Here is a 21,282-nt window from a genome sequence, read left to right on the forward strand (position 1 = left end):
GGAGACCAAGCTGCTAGCTGTCCTGCATATGTTGGCAAGTGGCTCATTTCAAACTACTGGTACCCTGGTTGCCAGGGTCTCACAGCCCTCATTCTCCACCTTCCTTCCAAATGTACTTGATGCCATCATCTTCCTCACACCCCACCACATCAGCTTCCCCAACACACAGCAGAAGCAGCAGGAGGCCAAACAGGGTTTTTATCAAATGAATGGCTTCCCGCACATGCTTGGTGCCATTGACTGCAAACATGTCCGGCTTGTGCCATCTGCTGCAACTGAGCACCTATACCGCAACAGAAAGCACACACACTCCATCAATGTGCAGGCCATTGTTGATCACCAGGGATTGTTCACCAACATCATGGCAAAGTATCCTGGGAGTGTACATGATTCCTTCATCTTCCACCACAGCACCATCAATTACCACTTCCAGGATGGACGAAATGGCAAAGGCCTTCTTGTAGGTAAATCCAGAAACCTAGTATTTTACACATAGCCCAGCAACCCTGTAGGACACACAAGACATACACCACTACATTGACACGTGGGCAGGAAGTCACTGAGGTGTGACACCGGTAGTCATGTTTGATATCCTGACCCAATGGGATCCACACCTCTGGACAAATGACGACTGCAAATAACAATAGCTGCCACTCTAGAGCCACTAGGGACCAATTTAAAACCACACAGTGACAATGACATGGCATTAACTGCCAGTACAACTTGGAAGATTAACCATTCAATATCACATAAGCCACAGTCAATCCCACACCCTTCCAAGCAATACGTTGTGTGTAAAGGGTGTGCAATGTGTGTTGCTGCAGGTCAAACACCATGAGACACATAGCATGATGACACTGACTCAAATGAAGGTGACATACAATTATTGAGGCAGTACCAACATCCCACATCACCCCTGCAAACAATAAGGAAGAGAACTGTGCAATGAAAAAATGTTGATGTGGCACTAATGCTAAGTGCACACTGCTACACATACTTGATGAGACAATTCCCCATATACATAACAGATGTACAGGGGGATGGACCTTCCTACACTAAAACCTTCACCCCCACAACCAAGTTAGTCAGCTCACCTAGAGCATGTTCAGTAGTGTAGGTGCACGGTTGCACATGAGCCAACTGGGTTTGGGAACAAAAACAGGTTTGCATAGAACTAGTCACACATGGGTTACTTGTGCATTGTCAATACTGAACACTTCAGTGCTGCCAACTTATGGAGATGTGTTGTGCATTGTCACATAGGCAAATCAAAGGGCCTCATTGTTGAATTTCACCTTCAACTACATATGTCTAATTGGATTGGATGTCCAGGCAATGTAGTGCAACCATGTTACCACCACAGTGGAATCTATTGTGTGTGTGTGGAAATATCATGTCACCTCCAGTGAATGCACACAGACACATCTTTCTCACTACATAACGCATGGGAGATACACAGTGAACTGCAAGTTTATAAGTATACCAGAGATATCAGGTCAATTAGCCAAACACCAGTTTTGCTAGTCAAACAACCCAATGCAGAAAGAACCTCACAGAAGCCTAGGATCCCACACAATACCACAAACACACATGAGTCACAGACGACACAAGATAACAACTGCCATGCAAAGTGACATTCCTGGTGCAACCAACAACAAAATACTTACCCCCATTTTCTCTTTCAGCTGATGAGGGTTACGGGATCCATCCATCGATTATGACCCCATTTGCCAACCCAAGCACAGCAGCAGAGCGTGCCTATAATGAGGCACATCGTAGGACACACACCATAGTGGAACAGACTTTTTGCATCCTGAAGTCCAGATTCAGGTGCCTGGACATCACCCAAGGCAGCCTCCTATATTCCCCAGAAATGGTCTACAAGAGCATTTTGACCTGTGTCATCCTGCACAACATTTAGGAGGAACGTTCTCCTATATGAACCTGAACAACAACTGCCTGAAGAGGAGGAGGAGGAGGAGGATGCTGTCCGGGAAAATGAGGGGGAACATCCTAACACAGCTGCACGAATGCGTCGCAGACAACATATAGTACAACATTTTTTCCAACTATACTCACTATCACTACTTTGTTATGATATGGAATTAAACACCTCAGTTCATCACTCAATCATGCTCTGGGTAATTATTTATGCATCACATGATCTCTTGGAATCATAATCAGAGTATGGCCTCATGGAGCATTGCAGAAAGACAAATTTGCACAATTCAGATGCCACATCACATTTGATGGGTATGAATGTATAGCAAACATCACACACAGTTTTTATGAAATACATCCTGTCTATTTGACATTTGAAGGGCAATTCCATAGGACCACAGCTATGAGACACATCCATGTTGCCAACATGGTCCATTGCAGCATATGACACCCAACTAAGACACCATCAATCATAAGGAAAAAAGTGCATTATACATGAGGCAGTGGATGTGCAATTGCATAGGTAACAGGAATGTATGACCAGACCCTTGACAGCAGTAAGTGTGACATCAGCTATTTCTGCAAGCTGCATGTGTGACAAGAAGTGCATCAAACCTGAAAATGGATAGCACAAGTGCCCCAGGTATGACAAGCATTGCTCACAAGACTTACGCCAAATGTTTTGCATGCCGTTCCCACAGAGGCACAAAAATAATTTTAACAGACAATTCACATACAAATCACACAGGCCAGGATTCCTTTTTTAGTAGAGTAGCCTTGCTGTCCTCTATTGATGCAACACCTGCGCAAACTTGAAAAATCCAATTTAATTTCCAAAGTTTGTGCTGCTGTTGCGTCAGTTAAGAGAGCTAATCGTGCACAACAACATGAGTATTATGGGCCACAGTAGTATGGTCTGCCACATGTGCCCAAACACTAGAACACACACTGCAGGTCATACCATCCTACCTTTGTGTAGTTATAGGCTGCATGCATGTTAAAATGTGAAAAATGACACAAACACACTTTAAGACAGAATTTTTGACGCAAGCGCGTAAAAAATGACACATATGCGTCAAAAACTGACGCATATGCGTTGAAAAATTATGCTCACGCACATTATACATCAATTGGTCTCTAGCGTTAATTCCACCAGCGCACCCCAAGCATGCGGATACCCATTGAAAATGTATTGATCCATGAATGCGTGGGATTTTAACATATATGCGTCAAAAAATATTGACGCAAACCCTGTAAGCGTCAAACATTTACACACAAGACAAAAACAGGCCACAAATGAGACAGGAAGTGATGTTATAGGATATCCTGTTTGTAGAAATGGTACAGTTGGTGTACTTTCACTTTCACTTTGCAGTATGTGATTATTCTAGGCTGTGTGGCTGTGTTTTGGATTGTCTCTCTGTGGATTCTGTGATTTTGTCTCCTGTGTGCTCTATGTATTGTCTTTTAGTGTTTGGTAAGTGTCTTTTGTATCTTGTGTGAGTGTATATGTGTCATTAAATGTATTTAGATTTGTCTTTGTACTGTTGGGAGTCTGTTTGTGGGTAGTATTATTTGGGGTAGTTTTGGTCTGTCTTTGGGTTAGATAAGTTTCCTTTTTTCTACCTCCTTTCCCTGTTTTTCCCACTTTCTTTTTTAAATATTGTTTTGGTGTGATGTTGGGAAGCATGGGTGATGAGGAGCTATGGGCATTGGTGTGGCTGGTGTGCCATTTCCTACCCCTGATGTTGGAGGCTGGGGGCTGTGTGATACAGGGGTATCACACGGAGGCAAGACGGCTGAGGTGGGCAAAGGTGCTGTTCCACCTGAGGTGCATTTTCAAGACCCAACGTAATGATCACCAGCTGAAGCATCACTGGGCTGACCTGGTGGCCAGAGAACAGGACCTGCTGGACCACCTGGATGTGGTGATTGGTGGCCCTGTTGGTGAGTACCCAATTGACTAATGTGTACAGCACAATTGTAGGAAAGTACCATCTTGCCTGGCATGTTACCCCCATTTTTCACTGTATATATGTTGTTTTAGTTGTATGTGTCACTGGGACCCTGGTAACCCAGGGCCCCAGTGCTCATAAGTGTGCCTGAATGTGTTACCTGTGTAGTGACTAACTGTCTCACTGAGGCTCTGCTAATCAGAACCTCAGTGGTTATGCTCTCTCATTTCTTTCCAAATTGTCACTGACAGGCTAGTGACCATTTTTACCAATTTACATTGGCTTACTGGAACACCCTTATAATTCCCTAGTATATGGTACTGAGGTACCCAGGGTATTGGGGTTCCAGGAGATCCCTATGGGCTGCAGCATTTCTTTTGCCACCCATAGGGAGCTCTGACAATTCTTACACAGGCCTGCCACTGCAGCCTGAGTGAAATAACGTCCACGTTATTTCACAGCCATTTTACACTGCACTTAAGTAACTTATAAGTCACCTATATGTCTAACCTTTACCTGGTAAAGGTTAGGTGCAAAGTTACTTAGTGTGAGGGCACCCTGGCACTAGCCAAGGTGCCCCCACATTGTTCAGAGCCAATTCACTGAACTTTGTGAGTGCGGGGACACCATTACACGCGTGCACTACATATAGGTCACTACCTATATGTAGCTTCACCATGGTAACTCCGAATATGGCCATGTAACATGTCTATGATCATGGAATTGCCCCCTCTATGCCATCCTGGCATTGTTGGTACAATTCCATGATCCCAGTGGTCTGTAGCACAGACCCTGGTACTGCCAAACTGCCCTTCCTGGGGTTTCTCTGCAGCTGCTGCTGCTGCCAACCCCTCAGACAGGCAGCTGCCCTCCTGGGGTCCAGCCAGGCCTGGCCCAGGATGGCAGAACAAAGAACTTCCTCTGAGAGAGGGTGTGACACCCTCTCCCTTTGGAAAATGGTGTGAAGGCAGGGGAGGAGTAGCCTCCCCCAGCCTCTGGAAATGCTTTGTTGGGCACAGATGTGCCCAATTCTGCATAAGCCAGTCTACACCGGTTCAGGGACCCCTTAGCCCCTGCTCTGGCGCGAAACTGGACAAAGGAAAGGGGAGTGACCACTCCCCTGACCTGCACCTCCCCTGGGAGGTGTCCAGAGCTCCTCCAGTGTGCTCCAGACCTCTGCCATCTTGGAAACAGAGGTGCTGCTGGCACACTGGACTGCTCTGAGTGGCCAGTGCCACCAGGTGACGTCAGAGACTCCTTGTGATAGGCTCCTTCAGGTGTTAGTAGCCTTTCCTCTCTCCTAGGTAGCCAAACCCTCTTTTCTGGCTATTTAGGGTCTCTGTCTCTGGGGAAACTTTAGATAACGAATGCATGAGCTCAGCCGAGTTCCTCTGCATCTCCCTCTTCACCTTCTGATAAGGAATCGACCGCTGACCGCGCTGGAAGCCTGCAAACCTGCAACATAGTAGCAAAGACGACTACTGCAACTCTGTAACGCTGATCCTGCCGCCTTCTCGACTGTTTTCCTGCTTGTGCATGCTGTGGGGGTAGTCTGCCTCCTCTCTGCACCAGAAGCTCCGAAGAAATCTCCTGTGGGTCGACGGAATCTTCCCCCTGCAACCGCAGGCACCAAAAAGCTGCATTACCGGTCCCTTGGGTCTCCTCTCAGCACGACGAGCGAGGTCCCTCGAATCCAGCAACACCGTCCAAGTGACCACCACAGTCCAGTGACTCTTCAGCCCAAGTTTGGTGGAGGTAAGTCCTTGCCTCACCTCGCTGGGCTGCATTGCTGGGAACCGCGACTTTGCAAGTTACTCCGGCCCCTGTGCACTTCCGGCGGAAATCCTTCGTGCACAGCCAAGCCTGGGTCCACGGCACTCTAACCTGCATTGCACGACTTTCTAAGTTGGTCTCCGGCGACGTGGGACTCCTTTGTGCAACTTCGGCAAGCACCGTTTCACGCATCATCGTAGTGCCTGTTTCTGGCACTTCTCCGGGTGCTACCTGCTTCAGTGAGGGCTCTTTGTCTTGCTCGACATCCCCTCTCTCTGCAGGTCCAATTTGCGACCTCCTGGTCCCTCCTGGGCCCCAGCAGCGTCCAAAAACGCCAAACGCACGATTTGCGTGTAGCAAGGCTTGTTGGCGTCCATCCGGCGGGAAAACACTTCTGCACGACTCTCCAAGGCGTGGGGGATCCATCCTCCAAAGGGGAAGTCTCTAGCCCTTGTCGTTCCTGCAGTATTCACAGTTCTTCAGCCTAGTAAGAGCTTCTTTGCACCAACCGCTGGCATTTCTTGGGCATCTGCCCATCTCCGAGCTGCTTGTGACTTTTGGACTTGGTCCCCTTGTTCCACAGGTACCTCAGTCAGGAATCCATCGTTGTTGCATTGCTGATTTGTGTTTTCCTTGCATTTTCCCTCTAACACGAATATTTTGTCCTTAGGGGAACTTTGGTGCACTTTGCACTCACTTTTCAGGGTCTTGGGGAGGGTTATTTTTCTAACTCTCACTATTTTCTAATAGTCCCAGCGACCCTCTACAAGGTCACATAGGTTTGGGGTCCATTCGTGGTTCGCATTCCACTTTTGGAGTATATGGTTTGTGTTGCCCCTATCCCTATGTTTCCCCATTGCATCCTATTGTAACTATACATTGTTTGCACTGTTTTCTAAGACTATACTGCATATTTTTGCTATTGTGTATATATATCTTGTGTATATTTCCTATCCTCTCACTGAGGGTACACTCTAAGATACTTTGGCATATTGTCATAAAAATAAAGTACCTTTATTTTTAGTATAACTGTGTATTGTGTTTTCTTATGATATTGTGCATATGACACTAAGTGGTACTGTAGTAGCTTCACACGTCTCCTAGTTCAGCCTAAGCTGCTCTGATAAGCTACCATTATCTATCAGCCTAAGCTGCTAGACACCCTATACACTAATAAGGGATAACTGGGCCTGGTGCAAGGTGCAAGTACCCCTTGGTACTCACTACAAGCCAGTCCAGCCTCCTACATTGGTTGTGCAGCGGTGGGATAAGTGCTTTGAGACTACTTACCACTCTTGTCATTGTACTTTTCATAAGAGAAAAATATACAAAACAAGGTCAGTGTATATACACATAGCCAAAAAGTTTTTGCATTTCCTCTTTTCACTCTTTTCTAAGTGCTGAAAAGTACTTCTAAACTTTAAAAAAGTTCTTAAAAGTTTTAAAAGTTTTTTTTCTGTCTTTCCAAAAAGTTCTGAAAACTTTTTTCTCTTTGTCTATCACTTTAACTCTCTCTAAAAATGTCTGGCACAGGCCAAAAAGTTGAACTGTCCAAACTTGCATATGATCACCTTAGCTGGAAAGGAGCAAGGAGTCTCTGCATAGAGAGAGGTTTGAGTGTAGGGAAGAATCCTTCCTTAGAACTGTTAATTAATATGCTTAGAGTACAGGATAAGGCCATAAGTGCCCAATCTGTAGAAAAAGTAGCTAATGGTTCTCAATCTGATCCAGGGACTCCCCCAGGAAAAGGTTCAGGAAAGAAACTTCTCAGCCTGCCCATTACTAGACAGTCTAGCATAGTTGGTACAGAGGTTGAATCACATCATACTGATGATGTGCTCTCACATTATGCTGGTAGCCAAGCTGTTAGGGTGCCCTTGGTAAGGGACAGGTCTCCTTCTGTTCATTCCCATCATACCTCTGTATCTAGAAATGTCCCTCCCACCCACCCTGATGACAGATTGTTAGAAAGGGAGCTCAATAGATTGAGAGTGGAGCAAACCAGACTGAAGCTCAAGAAGCAACAGCTGGATTTGGATAGACAGTCTTTAGAAATAGAGAGGGAAAGACAGAAAATGGGTTTAGATACCCATGGTGGCAGCAGCAGTATTCCCCATAGTCATCCTGCAAAAGAGCATGATTCCAGGAATCTGCATAAGATAGTTCCCCCTTACAAGGAGGGGGATGACATTAACAAGTGGTTTGCTGCACTTGAGAGGGCCTGTGTTGTACAGGATGTCCCTCAAAAGCAGTGGGCTGCTATCCTATGGCTATCATTTACTGGAAAAGGTAGGGATAGGCTCCTTACTGTAAAAGAAAATGATGCTAACAATTTCCAAGTTCTTAAGAATGCACTCCTGGATGGTTATGGCTTAACCACTGAACAGTACAGGATAAAGTTCAGAGATACCAAAAAGGAGTCTTCACAAGACTGGGTTGATTTCATTGACCAGGCAGTGAAGGCCTTGGAGGGGTGGTTACATGGCAGTAAAGTTACTGATTATGACAGCCTGTATAACTTGATCCTGAGAGAGCATATTCTTAATAATTGTGTGTCTGATTTGTTGCACCAGTACTTGGTGGACTCTGATCTGACCTCTCCCCAAGAATTGGGAAAGAAGGCAGACAAATGGGTCAGAACAAGAGTGAACAGAAAAGTTCATACAGGGGGTGACAAAGATGGCAACAAAAAGAAGGATGGTAAGTCTTCTGACAAGGGTGGGGACAAATCTAAAAATGAGTCTTCATCAGGCCCACAAAAACACTCTGGTGGGGGTGGTGGGCCCAAATCCTCCTTTAATCAGAACAAGGAAAAGAAACCATGGTGCTATTTATGTAAAATAAAAGGCCATTGGACAACAGATCCCAGTTGTCCAAAGAAAGGCACCACAGCTCCTACCACTACAACCCCTACTGCTACACCTAGTGTCCCTACTAATAGCAGTGGTGGTGGGAGCAAACCTACTAATAGCCAATCCAAGGGAGTAGCTGGGCTCACTTTTGGTAATTTAGTTGGGGTTGGTCTGATTAGGGAGACCACAGAGGCTACTTTAGTCTCTGAAGGGGCTATTGATTTAGCCACTTTGGTTGCTTGCCCCCATAACTTGGAGAAGTACAAGCAACTAACCCTAATAAATGGTGTTGAGGTCCAGGCCTACAGGGACACAGGTGCCAGTGTCACAATGGTGATTGAGAAACTGGTGCACCCTGAACAACACATACTTGGACACCAGTACCAAGTAACCGATGCTCACAACATAACACAAAGCCACCCCATGGCTGTTGTAAATCTCAACTGGGGGGGGGTATCTGGTCCAAAGAAAGTTGTGGTAGCTTCAGATTTACCTGTAGACTGTCTATTAGGGAACGATTTGGAGACATCAGCTTGGTCAGATGTGGAGTTGGAGGCCCATGCAGCAATGCTGGGCATCCCAGGGCATATTTTTGCTTTGACAAGGGCTCAGGCCAAAAAGCAAAAAGGACAGGGAAGCTTGGATCCTGGAACAATGGACCAAGTGCTCCCTAAAGCTAGGGCTAGTAGAAGCAAACCACTTCCTACTATCCCTCCCTCTACAGTGGATTCTACTTCTGAGGAAGAAGAATTCCCTCCCTGTGCAGAACCTACACCAGAGGAGCTGGAAGCAGACACTGCTGAGCTTTTGGGTGAAGGGGGGCCTGCCAGAGAGGAGCTGAGTGTGGCACAGCAAACCTGTCCCACATTAGAGGGTCTCAGACAGCAAGCTGTCAAACAGGCTAATGGGGATGTCAGTGACTCACACAGAGTTTACTGGGAGGACAACCTCTTGTACACTGAGCATAGGGATCCTAAACCTGGAGCTGCCAGGAGATTAGTGATTCCTCAGGAGTACAGAAAGTTCCTCCTAACACTGGCACATGACATTCCCTTAGCTGGGCACCTGGGTCAAATGAAAACTTGGGACAGATTGGTACCATTGTTTCATTGGCCTAGGATGTCTGAGGACACAAAAGAATTTTGTAAGTCCTGTGAAACCTGTCAAGCCAGTGGCAAGACAGGTGGCACTCCAAAGGCACCCCTTATCCCACTGCCTGTGGTTGGGGTTCCCTTTGAGAGGGTAGGGGTTGACATAGTTGGCCCCCTTGACCCTCCTACTGCTTCAGGCAATAGGTTTATCTTGGTGGTAGTGGACCATGCCACAAGATATCCTGAAGCTATTCCTTTAAGGACCACTACAGCTCCTGCAGTGACAAAGGCCCTCCTGGGAATATTTTCCAGGGTGGGCTTCCCAAAGGAAGTAGTATCAGACAGAGGAAGCAATTTCATGTCTGCATACTTAAAGGCCATGTGGAAGGAGTGTGGTGTAACTTACAAGTTCACAACACCCTATCATCCACAAACAAATGGACTGGTGGAGAGATTTAATAAAACTCTCAAAGGCATGATTATGGGACTCCCTGAAAAACTCCGCAGGAGATGGGATATCCTTCTACCATGCCTCCTTTTTGCCTACAGGGAGGTACCCCAGAAAGGAGTGGGCTTCAGCCCCTTTGAACTTCTTTTTGGACACCCTGTTAGGGGTCCACTCACACTTGTAAAGGAGGGTTGGGAACAACCTTTAAAAGCTCCTAAGCAGGATATTGTGGATTATGTACTTGGCCTCAGATCAAGGATGGCTGAGTACATGAAAAAGGCCAGTAAAAACCTTCAGGCCAGCCAAGAGCTCCAGAAGCAATGGCATGATCAGAAGGCTGTTTTGGTTCAGTACCAACCAGGGCAGAAAGTGTGGGTCTTGGAGCCTGTGGCCCCAAGAGCACTCCAAGATAAATGGAGTGGACCCCACACAATTGTTGAAAAGAAGGGTGAAGTCACCTACTTGGTTGACTTAGGCACTGCCAGGAGTCCCCTTAGGGTGCTCCATGTCAACCGCCTGAAACCCTACTATGACAGGGCTGATCTCACCCTGCTCATGGCAACAGATGAGGGACAGGAAGAAGACAGTGATCCTCTACCTGATCTCTTCTCTTCCACAGAACAAGATGCTCTTGTGGAAGGTGTAGTTTTGGCTGATTGTCTTACTGCTGAGCAGAAAGATAATTGCATAAATCTCCTAGGACAATTTTCAGAACTCTTCTCCATTGTGCCAGGCACCACTTCTTGGTGTGAGCACACTATAGATACTGGAGACAGTTTACCTGTCAAAAGTAAGATCTATAGGCAGCCTGACCATGTCAGGGACTGCATAAAGCAAGAAGTTCAGAAGATGTTGGAACTAGGAGTGGTTGAGCACTCTGACAGTCCATGGGCTTCTCCTGTGGTACTGGTACCAAAACCCAATTCTAAAGATGGAAAGAAGGAAATGAGGTTTTGTGTAGACTATAGAGGTCTCAACTTGGTAACCAAAACTGATGCTCACCCTATACCCAGGGCAGATGAGCTTATAGATACACTGGCATCTGCCAAGTATCTAAGCACTTTTGATTTGACTGCAGGGTATTGGCAGATCAAATTGTCAGAAGATGCTAAACCTAAGACTGCATTTTCTACCATTGGAGGACATTACCAGTTTACTGTAATGCCTTTTGGTTTGAAAAATGCACCTGCCACTTTTCAGAGGTTGGTGAACACAGTCCTGCAAGGGCTGGAAGCTTTCAGTGCAGCATATTTGGATGATATAGCTGTCTTTAGCTCCAGCTGGGATGATCACCTGGTCCACCTTTGGAAAGTTTTGGAGGCCCTGCAAAAGGCAGCCCTCACTATCAAGGCTTCAAAGTGCCAGATAGGGAAGGGTAAGGTGGTTTATCTGGGACACCTTGTTGGTGGGGAACAGATTGCACCACTTCAGGGGAAAATCCAAACTATTATTGATTGGGTTCCCCCTACCACTCAGACTCAGGTGAGAGCCTTCCTAGGCCTCACTGGGTATTACAGGAGGTTCATTAAGAACTATGGCTCCATTGCAGCCCCTCTTAATGACCTCACATCCAAGAAAATGCCTAAAAAGGTATTATGGACAGCAAACTGTCAGAAAGCTTTTGAGGAGCTGAAGCAGGCCATGTGCTCTGCACCTGTCCTGAAAAGCCCTTGTTACTCTAAAAAATTCTATGTCCAAACTGATGCATCTGAATTAGGAGTAGGGGCAGTCCTATCACAACTTAATTCTGAGGGCCAGGATCAACCTGTTGCTTTTATTAGTAGAAGGTTGACCCCTAGAGAAAAGCGTTGGTCTGCCATTGAGAGGGAGGCCTTTGCTGTGGTCTGGGCTCTGAAGAAGTTGAGGCCATACCTGTTTGGCACTCACTTCATTGTTCAGACAGACCACAAACCTCTACTTTGGCTAAAACAAATGAAAGGTGAAAATCCTAAATTGTTGAGGTGGTCCATATCCCTACAGGGAATGGACTATACAGTGGAACATAGACCTGGGAGTAGCCACTCCAATGCAGATGGACTCTCCAGATATTTCCACTTAGACAATGAAGACTCATCAGGTAATGGCTAGTCTTATTGTCCTTCGTTTGGGGGGGGGGTTGTGTAGGAAAGTACCATCTTGCCTGGCATGTTACCCCCATTTTTCACTGTATATATGTTGTTTTAGTTGTATGTGTCACTGGGACCCTGGTAACCCAGGGCCCCAGTGCTCATAAGTGTGCCTGAATGTGTTACCTGTATAGTGACTAACTGTCTCACTGAGGCTCTGCTAATCAGAACCTCAGTGGTTATGCTCTCTCATTTCTTTCCAAATTGTCACTGACAGGCTAGTGACCATTTTTACCAATTTACATTGGCTTACTGGAACACCCTTATAATTCCCTAGTATATGGTACTGAGGTACCCAGGGTATTGGGGTTCCAGGAGATCCCTATGGGCTGCAGCATTTCTTTTGCCACCCATAGGGAGCTCTGACAATTCTTACACAGGCCTGCCACTGCAGCCTGAGTGAAATAACGTCCACGTTATTTCACAGCCATTTTACACTGCACTTAAGTAACTTATAAGTCACCTATATGTCTAACCTTTACCTGGTAAAGGTTAGGTGCAAAGTTACTTAGTGTGAGGGCACCCTGGCACTAGCCAAGGTGCCCCCACATTGTTCAGAGCCAATTCACTGAACTTTGTGAGTGCGGGGACACCATTACACGCGTGCACTACATATAGGTCACTACCTATATGTAGCTTCACCATGGTAACTCCGAATATGGCCATGTAACATGTCTATGATCATGGAATTGCCCCCTCTATGCCATCCTGGCATTGTTGGTACAATTCCATGATCCCAGTGGTCTGTAGCACAGACCCTGGTACTGCCAAACTGCCCTTCCTGGGGTTTCTCTGCAGCTGCTGCTGCTGCCAACCCCTCAGACAGACAGCTGCCCTCCTGGGGTCCAGCCAGGCCTGGCCCAGGATGGCAGAACAAAGAACTTCCTCTGAGAGAGGGTGTGACACCCTCTCCCTTTGGAAAATGGTGTGAAGGCAGGGGAGGAGTAGCCTCCCCCAGCCTGTGGAAATGCTTTGTTGGGCACAGATGTGCCCAATTCTGCATAAGCCAGTCTACACCGGTTCAGGGACCCCTTAGCCCCTGCTCTGGCACGAAACTGGACAAAGGAAAGGGGAGTGACCACTCCCCTGACCTGCACCTCCCCTGGGAGGTGTCCAGAGCTCCTCCAGTGTGCTCCAGACCTCTGCCATCTTGGAAACAGAGGTGCTGCTGGCACACTGGACTGCTCTGAGTGGCCAGTGCCACCAGGTGACGTCAGAGACTCCTTGTGATAGGCTCCTTCAGGTGTTAGTAGCCTTTCCTCTCTCCTAGGTAGCCAAACCCTCTTTTCTGGCTATTTAGGGTCTCTGTCTCTGGGGAAACTTTAGATAACGAATGCATGAGCTCAGCCGAGTTCCTCTGCATCTCCCTCTTCACCTTCTGATAAGGAATCGACCGCTGACCGCGCTGGAAGCCTGCAAACCTGCAACATAGTAGCAAAGACGACTACTGCAACTCTGTAACGCTGATCGTGCCGCCTTCTCGACTGTTTTCCTGCTTGTGCATGCTGTGGGGGTAGTCTGCCTCCTCTCTGCACCAGAAGCTCCGAAGAAATCTCCCGTGGGTCGACGGAATCTTCCCCCTGCAACCGCAGGCACCAAAAAGCTGCATTACCGGTCCCTTGGGTCTCCTCTCAGCACAACGAGCGAGGTCCCTCGAATCCAGCGACACCATCCAAGTGACCCCCACAGTCCAGTGACTCTTCAGCCCAAGTTTGGTGGAGGTAAGTCCTTGCCTCACCTCGCTGGGCTGCATTGCTGGGAACCGCGACTTTGCAAGCTACTCCGGCCCCTGTGCACTTCTGGCGGAAATCCTTCGTGCACAGCCAAGCCTGGGTCCACGGCACTCTAACCTGCATTGCACGACTTTCTAAGTTGGTCTCCGGCGACGTGGGACTCCTTTGTGCAACTTCGGCGAGCACCGTTTCACGCATCCTCGTAGTGCCTGTTTCTGGCACTTCTCTGGGTGCTACCTGCTTCAGTGAGGGCTCTTTGTCTTGCTCGACGTCCCCTCTCTCTGCAGGTCCAATTTGCGACCTCCTGGTCCCTCCTGGGCCCCAGCAGCGTCCAAAAACGCCAAACACACGATTTGCGTGTAGCAAGGCTTGTTGGCGTCCATCCGGCGGGAAAACACTTCTGCACGACTCTCCAAGGCGTGGGGGATCCATCCTCCAAAGGGGAAGTCTCTAGCCCTTGTCGTTCCTGCAGTATTTACAGTTCTTCAGCCTAGTAAGAGCTTCTTTGCACCAACCGCTGGCATTTCTTGGGCATCTGCCCATCTCCGAGCTGCTTGTGACTTTTGGACTTGGTCCCCTTGTTCCACAGGTAACCTCAGTCAGGAATCCATCGTTGTTGCATTGCTGATTTGTGTTTTCCTTGCATTTTCCCTCTAACACGACTATTTTGTCCTTAGGGGAACTTTGGTGCACTTTGCACTCACTTTTCAGGGTCTTGGGGAGGGTTATTTTTCTAACTCTCACTATTTTCTAATAGTCCCAGCGACCCTCTACAAGGTCACATAGGTTTGGGGTCCATTCGTGGTTCGCATTCCACTTTTGGAGTATATGGTTTGTGTTGCCCCTATCCCTATGTTTCCCCATTGCATCCTATTGTAACTATACATTGTTTGCACTGTTTTCTAAGACTATACTGCATATTTTTGCTATTGTGTATATATATCTTGTGTATATTTCCTATCCTCTCACTGAGGGTACACTCTAAGATACTTTGGCATATTGTCATAAAAATAAAGTACCTTTATTTTTAGTATAACTGTGTATTGTGTTTTCTTATGATATTGTGCATATGACACTAAGTGGTACTGTAGTAGCTTCACACGTCTCCTAGTTCAGCCTAAGCTGCTCTGCTAAGCTACCATTATCTATCAGCCTAAGCTGCTAGACACCCTATACACTAATAAGGGATAACTGGGCCTGGTGCAAGGTGCAAGTACCCCTTGGTACTCACTACAAGCCAGTCCAGCCTCCTACAACAATGCTCTGGAGTGACAGTAGCAGATGTTGTGACATGCTGCATGCAATGTTTGTGGACATGAGGAATGCAAGTTGAACAAACTGTGAGTGAACCAGGAATGGGATGTATTTCACATGGTAATACATGGAAACAATGTAGTCCATAGTTTTGTGGAACCATGTCCGAACAGTATTCAGGGCCATACGTACCAAGCTCCTCATAACCTTCACTATTATCTTAGGCCCATATTTCTACTTTGTTTGCGCTGCATTTGCATAATGTCTGGACGCAAAAGTATCGCACACTTGCTGCATTCAAAGTTATTTTGCTAATTTGCGCAGCTGTTACGTCAACAAATGAAGCAAATGTGACACAAACAAAAATTACACATCTGGGCCTACGTTCACTGTTTCTGTGTGTTTACGTGTGGACTCATAATCATTCACATGTTCAAACCCAAGTGGGCCATTATGCTACCAGATTGCATTATCACAGAACAGGGTCATCTTGTGGCATTTCGGAGTAGGTGTTGAAATCCTATCATTGAGTAGCAGGGCCCAATGACATTTTTTACTTGGGCACAATTGCTGGGACTGAGCTATTGCAGTTACCATCTGTGTTACTTTGGTGCCAACTCATTTTCTGAAGTGAAAGGGTCAGCATGGGATCCCTGCTTTTTGTGAATGCATGGTCACAAACTATGCTGTGCAAGGGACCACTGACTGCTTCCATTATACTATTTTAGTGAAGAAATAGGTTGTTAAATTACTTTTTGTACACCCTTGCTGAAATATAGCAGCATTTCTACAAATTTAAACTTCTCAGTATGAAGGCAGTCACAGTCATGGTGGTCTGCTGAGCTCAGCAGGCCAGCATTCCTGTGAGTGCCGCATTCCCAAGGTGTTTTCAAATAGAGACCTACCTCATCATGACTGCAGAAGTAGGACATTTGCTACCTGTAGGAAGTTGGCTCTGTATGTGCTATTTCAAAGTAAGGAATAGCATGCACAGAGTCCAAGGGTTCCCCTTAGAGGTAAGATAGTGGCAAAAAGAGATAATACTAATGCTCTATTTTGTGGTAGTGTGGTCGAGCAGTAGGCTTATCCAAGGAGTAGTGTAAAGCATTTGTTGTACATACACATAGACAATAAATGAGGTACACACACTCAGAGACAAATCCAGCCAATAGGTTTTTGTATAGAAAAATATCTTTTCTTAGTTTATTTTAAGAACCACAGGTTCAAATTCTACATGTAATATCTCATTCGAAAGGTATTGCAGGTAAGTACTTTAGGAACTTTAAATCATAAAAATTGCATGTATACTTTTCAAGTTATTGACAAATAGCTGTTTTAAAAGTGGACACTTAGTGCAATTTTCACAGTTCCTGGGGGAGGTAAGTTTTGGTTAGTTTTACCAGGTAAGTAAGACACTTACAGGGTTCAGTTCTTGGTCCAAGGTAGCCCACCGTTGGGGGTTCAGAGCAACCCCAAAGTCACCACACCAGCAGCTCAGGGCCGGTCAGGTGCAGAGTTCAAAGTGGTGCCCAAAACACATAGGCTAGAATGGAGAGAAGGGGGTGCCCCGGTTCCGGTGTGCTTGCAGGTAAGTACCCGCGTCTTCGGAGGGCAGACCAGGGGGGTTTTGTAGGGCACCGGGGGGGACACAAGTCCACACAGAAATTTCACCCTCAGCAGCGCGGGGGCGGCCGGGTGCAGTGTAGGAACAGGCGTCGGGTTCGCAATGTTAGTCTATGAGAGATCTCGGGATCTCTTCAGCGCTGCAGGCAGGCAAGGGGGGGATTCCTCGGGGAAACCTCCACTTGGGCAAGGGAGAGGGACTCCTGGGGGTCACTTCTCCAGTGAAAGTCCGGTCCTTCAGGTCCTGGGGGCTGCGGGTGCAGGGTCTCTCCCAAGCGTCGGAACTTTAGGTTCAAAGAGTCGCGGTCAGGGGAAGCCTCGGGATTCCCTCTGCAGGCGGCGCTGTGGGGGCTCAGGGGGGACAGGTTTTGGTACTCACAGTATCAGAGTAGTCCTGGGGTCCCTCCTGAGGTGTTGGATCGCCACCAGCCGAGTCGGGGTCGCCGGGTGCAGTGTTGCAAGTCTCACGCTTCTTGCGGGGAGCTTGCAGGGTTCTTTCAAAGCTGCTGGAAACAAAGTTGCCGTCTTTCTTGGAGCAGGTCCGCTGTCCTCGGGAGTTTCTTGTCTTTTCGAAGCAGGGGCAGTCCTCAGAGGATGTCGAGGTCGCTGGTCCCTTTGGAAGGCGTCGCTGGAGCAGGATCTTTGGAAGGCAGGAGACAGGCCGGTGAGTTTCTGGAGCCAAGGCAGTTGTCGTCTTCTGGTCTTCCTCTGCAGGGGTTTTCAGCTAGGCAGTCCTTCTTCTTGTAGTTGCAGGAATCTAATTTTCTAGGGTTCAGGGTAGCCCTTAAATACTAAATTTAAGGGCGTGTTTAGGTCTGGGGGGTTAGTAGCCAATGGCTACTAGCCCTGAGGGTGGGTACACCCTCTTTGTGCCTCCTCCCAAGGGGAGGGGGTCACAATCCTAACCCTATTGGGGGAATCCTCCATCTGCAAGATGGAGGATTTCTAAAAGTCAGAGTCACCTCAGCTCAGGACACCTTAGGGGCTGTCCTGACTGGCCAGTGACTCCTCCTTGTTGCTTTCTTTGTTCCCTCCAGCCTTGCCGCCAAAAGTGGGGGCCGTGGCCGGAGGGGGCGGGCAACTCCACTAAGCTGGAGTGCCCTGCTGGGCTGTGACAAAGGGGTGAGCCTTTGAGGCTCACCGCCAGGTGTCACAGCTCCTGCCTGGGGGAGGTGTTAGCATCTCCACCCAGTGCAGGCTTTGTTACTGGCCTCAGAGTGACAAAGGCACTCTCCCCATGGGGCCAGCAACATGTCTCTGGTGTGGCAGGCTGCTGGAACTAGTCAGCCTACACAGACAGTCGGTTAAGTTTCAGGGGGCACCTCTAAGGTGCCCTCTGTGGTGTATTTTACAATAAAATGTACACTGGCATCAGTGTGCATTTATTGTGCTGAGAAGTTTGATACCAAACTTCCCAGTTTTCAGTGTAGCCATTATGGTGCTGTGGAGTTCGTGTTTGACAGACTCCCAGACCATATACTCTTATGGCTACCCTGCACTTACAATGTCTAAGGTTTTGTTTAGACACTGTAGGGGTACCATGCTCATGCACTGGTACCCTCACCTATGGTATAGTGCACCCTGCCTTAGGGCTGTAAGGCCTGCTAGAGGGGTGTCTTACCTATACTGCATAGGCAGTGAGAGGCTGGCATGGCACCCTGAGGGGAGTGCCATGTCGACTTACTCGTTTTGTCCTCACTAGCACACACAAGCTGGTAAGCAGTGTGTCTGTGCTGAGTGAGAGGTCTCCAGGGTGGCATAAGACATGCTGCAGCCCTTAGAGACCTTCCTGGGCATCAGGGCCCTTGGTACTAGAAGTACCAGTTACAAGGGACTTATCTGGATGCCAGGGTCTGCCAATTGTGGATACAAAAGTACAGGTTAGGGAAAGAACACTGGTGCTGGGGCCTGGTTAGCAGGCCTCAGCACACTTTCAATTGTAAACATAGCATCAGCAGAGGCAAAAAGTCAGGGGGCAACCATGCCAAGGAGGCATTTCCTTACACAACCCCCCCCCAAACGAAAGAGGATGAGACTAACCTTTCCCAAGAGAGTCTTCATTTTCTATGTGGAAGAACCTGGAAAGGCCATCTGCATTGGCATGGGCAGTCCCAGGTCTGTGTTCCACTATAAAGTCCATTCCCTGTAGGGAGATGGACCACCTCAACAGTTTAGGATTTTCACCTTTCATTTGCATCAGCCATTTGAGAGGTCTGTGGTCAGTTTGAACTAGGAAGTGAGTCCCAAAGAGGTATGGTCTCAGCTTCTTCAGGGACCAAACCACAGCAAAGGCCTCCCTCTCAATGGCACTCCAACGCTGCTCCCTGGGGAGTAACCTCCTGCTAATGAAAGCAACAGGCTGGTCAAGGCCATCATCATTTGTTTGGGACAAAACTGCCCCTATCCCATGTTCAGAGGCATCAGTCTGCACAATGAACTGCTTAGAATAATCTGGAGCTTTTAGAACTGGTGCTGAGCACATTGCTTGTTTCAGGGTGTCAAAGGCCTGTTGGCATTCCACAGTCCAGTTCACTTTCTTGGGCATTTTCTTGGAGGTGAGTTCAGTGAGGGCTGTCACAATGGATCCATATCCCTTCACAAACCTCCTGTAATACCCAGTCAAGCCAAGGAATGCCCTGACTTGAGTCTGGGTTTTTGGAGCTACCCAGTCCAGAATGGTCTGGATCTTGGGTTGGAGTGGCTGAACTTGGCCTCCACCTACAAGGTGGCCCAAGTAAACCACAGTTCCCTGCCCTATCTGGCATTTGGATGCCTTGATAGAGAGGCCTGCAGATTGCAGAGCCTTCAAAACCTTCTTCAGGTGGACCAGGTGATCCTGCCAGGTGGAGCTAAAGACAGCAATATCATCAAGATAAGCTGTGCTAAAGGACTCCAAGCCAGCAAGGACTTGATTCACCAACCTTTGGAAGGTGGCAGGGGCATTCTTTAAACCAAAGGGCATAACAGTAAACTGATAATGCCCATTAGGTGTGGAGAATGCTGTTTTCTCTTTTGCTCCAGGTGCCATTTTTATTTGCCAGTACCCTGCTGTCAAGTCAAAGGTACTTAAGAATTTGGCAGCACCTAATTTATCTATGAGCACATCAGCTCTTGGAATTGGATGAGCATCTGTCTTGGTGACAGAATTGAGCCCTCTGTAGTCCACACAAAACCTCATCTCTTTCTTTCCATCTTTGGTGTGAGGTTTGGGGACTAAGACCACTGGGCTAGCCCAGGGGCTGTCAGAGCGCTCAATTACTCCCAATTCCAGCATCTTGTGGACTTCCACCTTGATGCTTTCCTTAACATGGTCAGACTGTCTAAAGATTTTGTTTTTGACAGGCATGCTGTCTCCTGTGTCCACATCATGGGTACACAGGTGTGTCTGACCAGGGGTTAAGGAGAAGAGTTCAGGAAACTGTTGTAGGACTCTCCTACAATCAGCTTGCTGTTGGCCAGAGAGGGTGTCTGAGTAGATCACTCCATCTACTGTGCCATCTTTTGGGTCTGATGACAGAAGATCAGGGAGAGGTTCACTCTCTGCCTCCTGATCCTCATCTGTTACCATCAACAGATTCACATCAGCCCTGTCATGGAAGAGCTTAAGGCGGTTCACATGGATCACCCTCTTGGGGCTCCTGCTTGTGCCCAGGTCCACCAGGTAGGTGACCTGACTCTTCCTTTCTAGCACTGGGTAAGGGCCACTCCATTTGTCCTGGAGTGCCCTGGGAGCCACAGGCTCCAGAACCCAGACTTTCTGCCCTGGTTGGAACTCAACCAGTGCAGCCTTTTGGTCATACCAAAACTTCTGGAGCTGTTGGCTGGCCTCAAGGTTTTTGGTTGCCTTTTCCATGTACTCTGCCATTCTAGAGCGAAGGCCAAGTACATAGTCCACTATGTCCTGTTTAGGCTCATGGAGAGGTCTCTCCCAGCCTTCTTTAACAAGGGCAAGTGGTCCCCTTACAGGATGACCAAACAGAAGTTCAAAGGGTGAGAATCCTACTCCCTTCTGTGGCACCTCTCTGTAAGCGAAAAGCAGACATGGCAAGAGGACATCTCACCTCCTTTTGAGTTTTTCTGGGAGCCCCATGATCATGCCTTTTAATGTCTTGTTGAATCTCTCAACCAAGCCATTAGTTTGTGGGTGGTATGGTGTAGTGAATTTATAAGTCACTCCACACTCATTCCACATGTGCTTTAGGTATGCTGACATGAAGTTGGTACCTCTGTCAGACACCACCTCCTTAGGGAAACCCACTCTGGTAAAGATACCAATGAGGGCCTTGGCTACTGCAGGGGCAGTAGTCGACCTAAGGGGAATAGCTTCAGGATACCTGGTAGCATGATCCACTACTACCAGGATATACATATTTCCTGAGGCTGTGGGAGGTTCTAGTGGACCAACTATGTCCACACCCACTCTTTCAAAGGGAACCCCCACCACTGGAAGTGGAATGAGGGGGGCCTTTGGATGTCCACCTGTCTT

The sequence above is a fragment of the Pleurodeles waltl genome, chromosome 7, assembly GCF_031143425.1.
Source record: "Pleurodeles waltl isolate 20211129_DDA chromosome 7, aPleWal1.hap1.20221129, whole genome shotgun sequence".
Classification (NCBI taxonomy): domain Eukaryota; kingdom Metazoa; phylum Chordata; class Amphibia; order Caudata; family Salamandridae; genus Pleurodeles; species Pleurodeles waltl.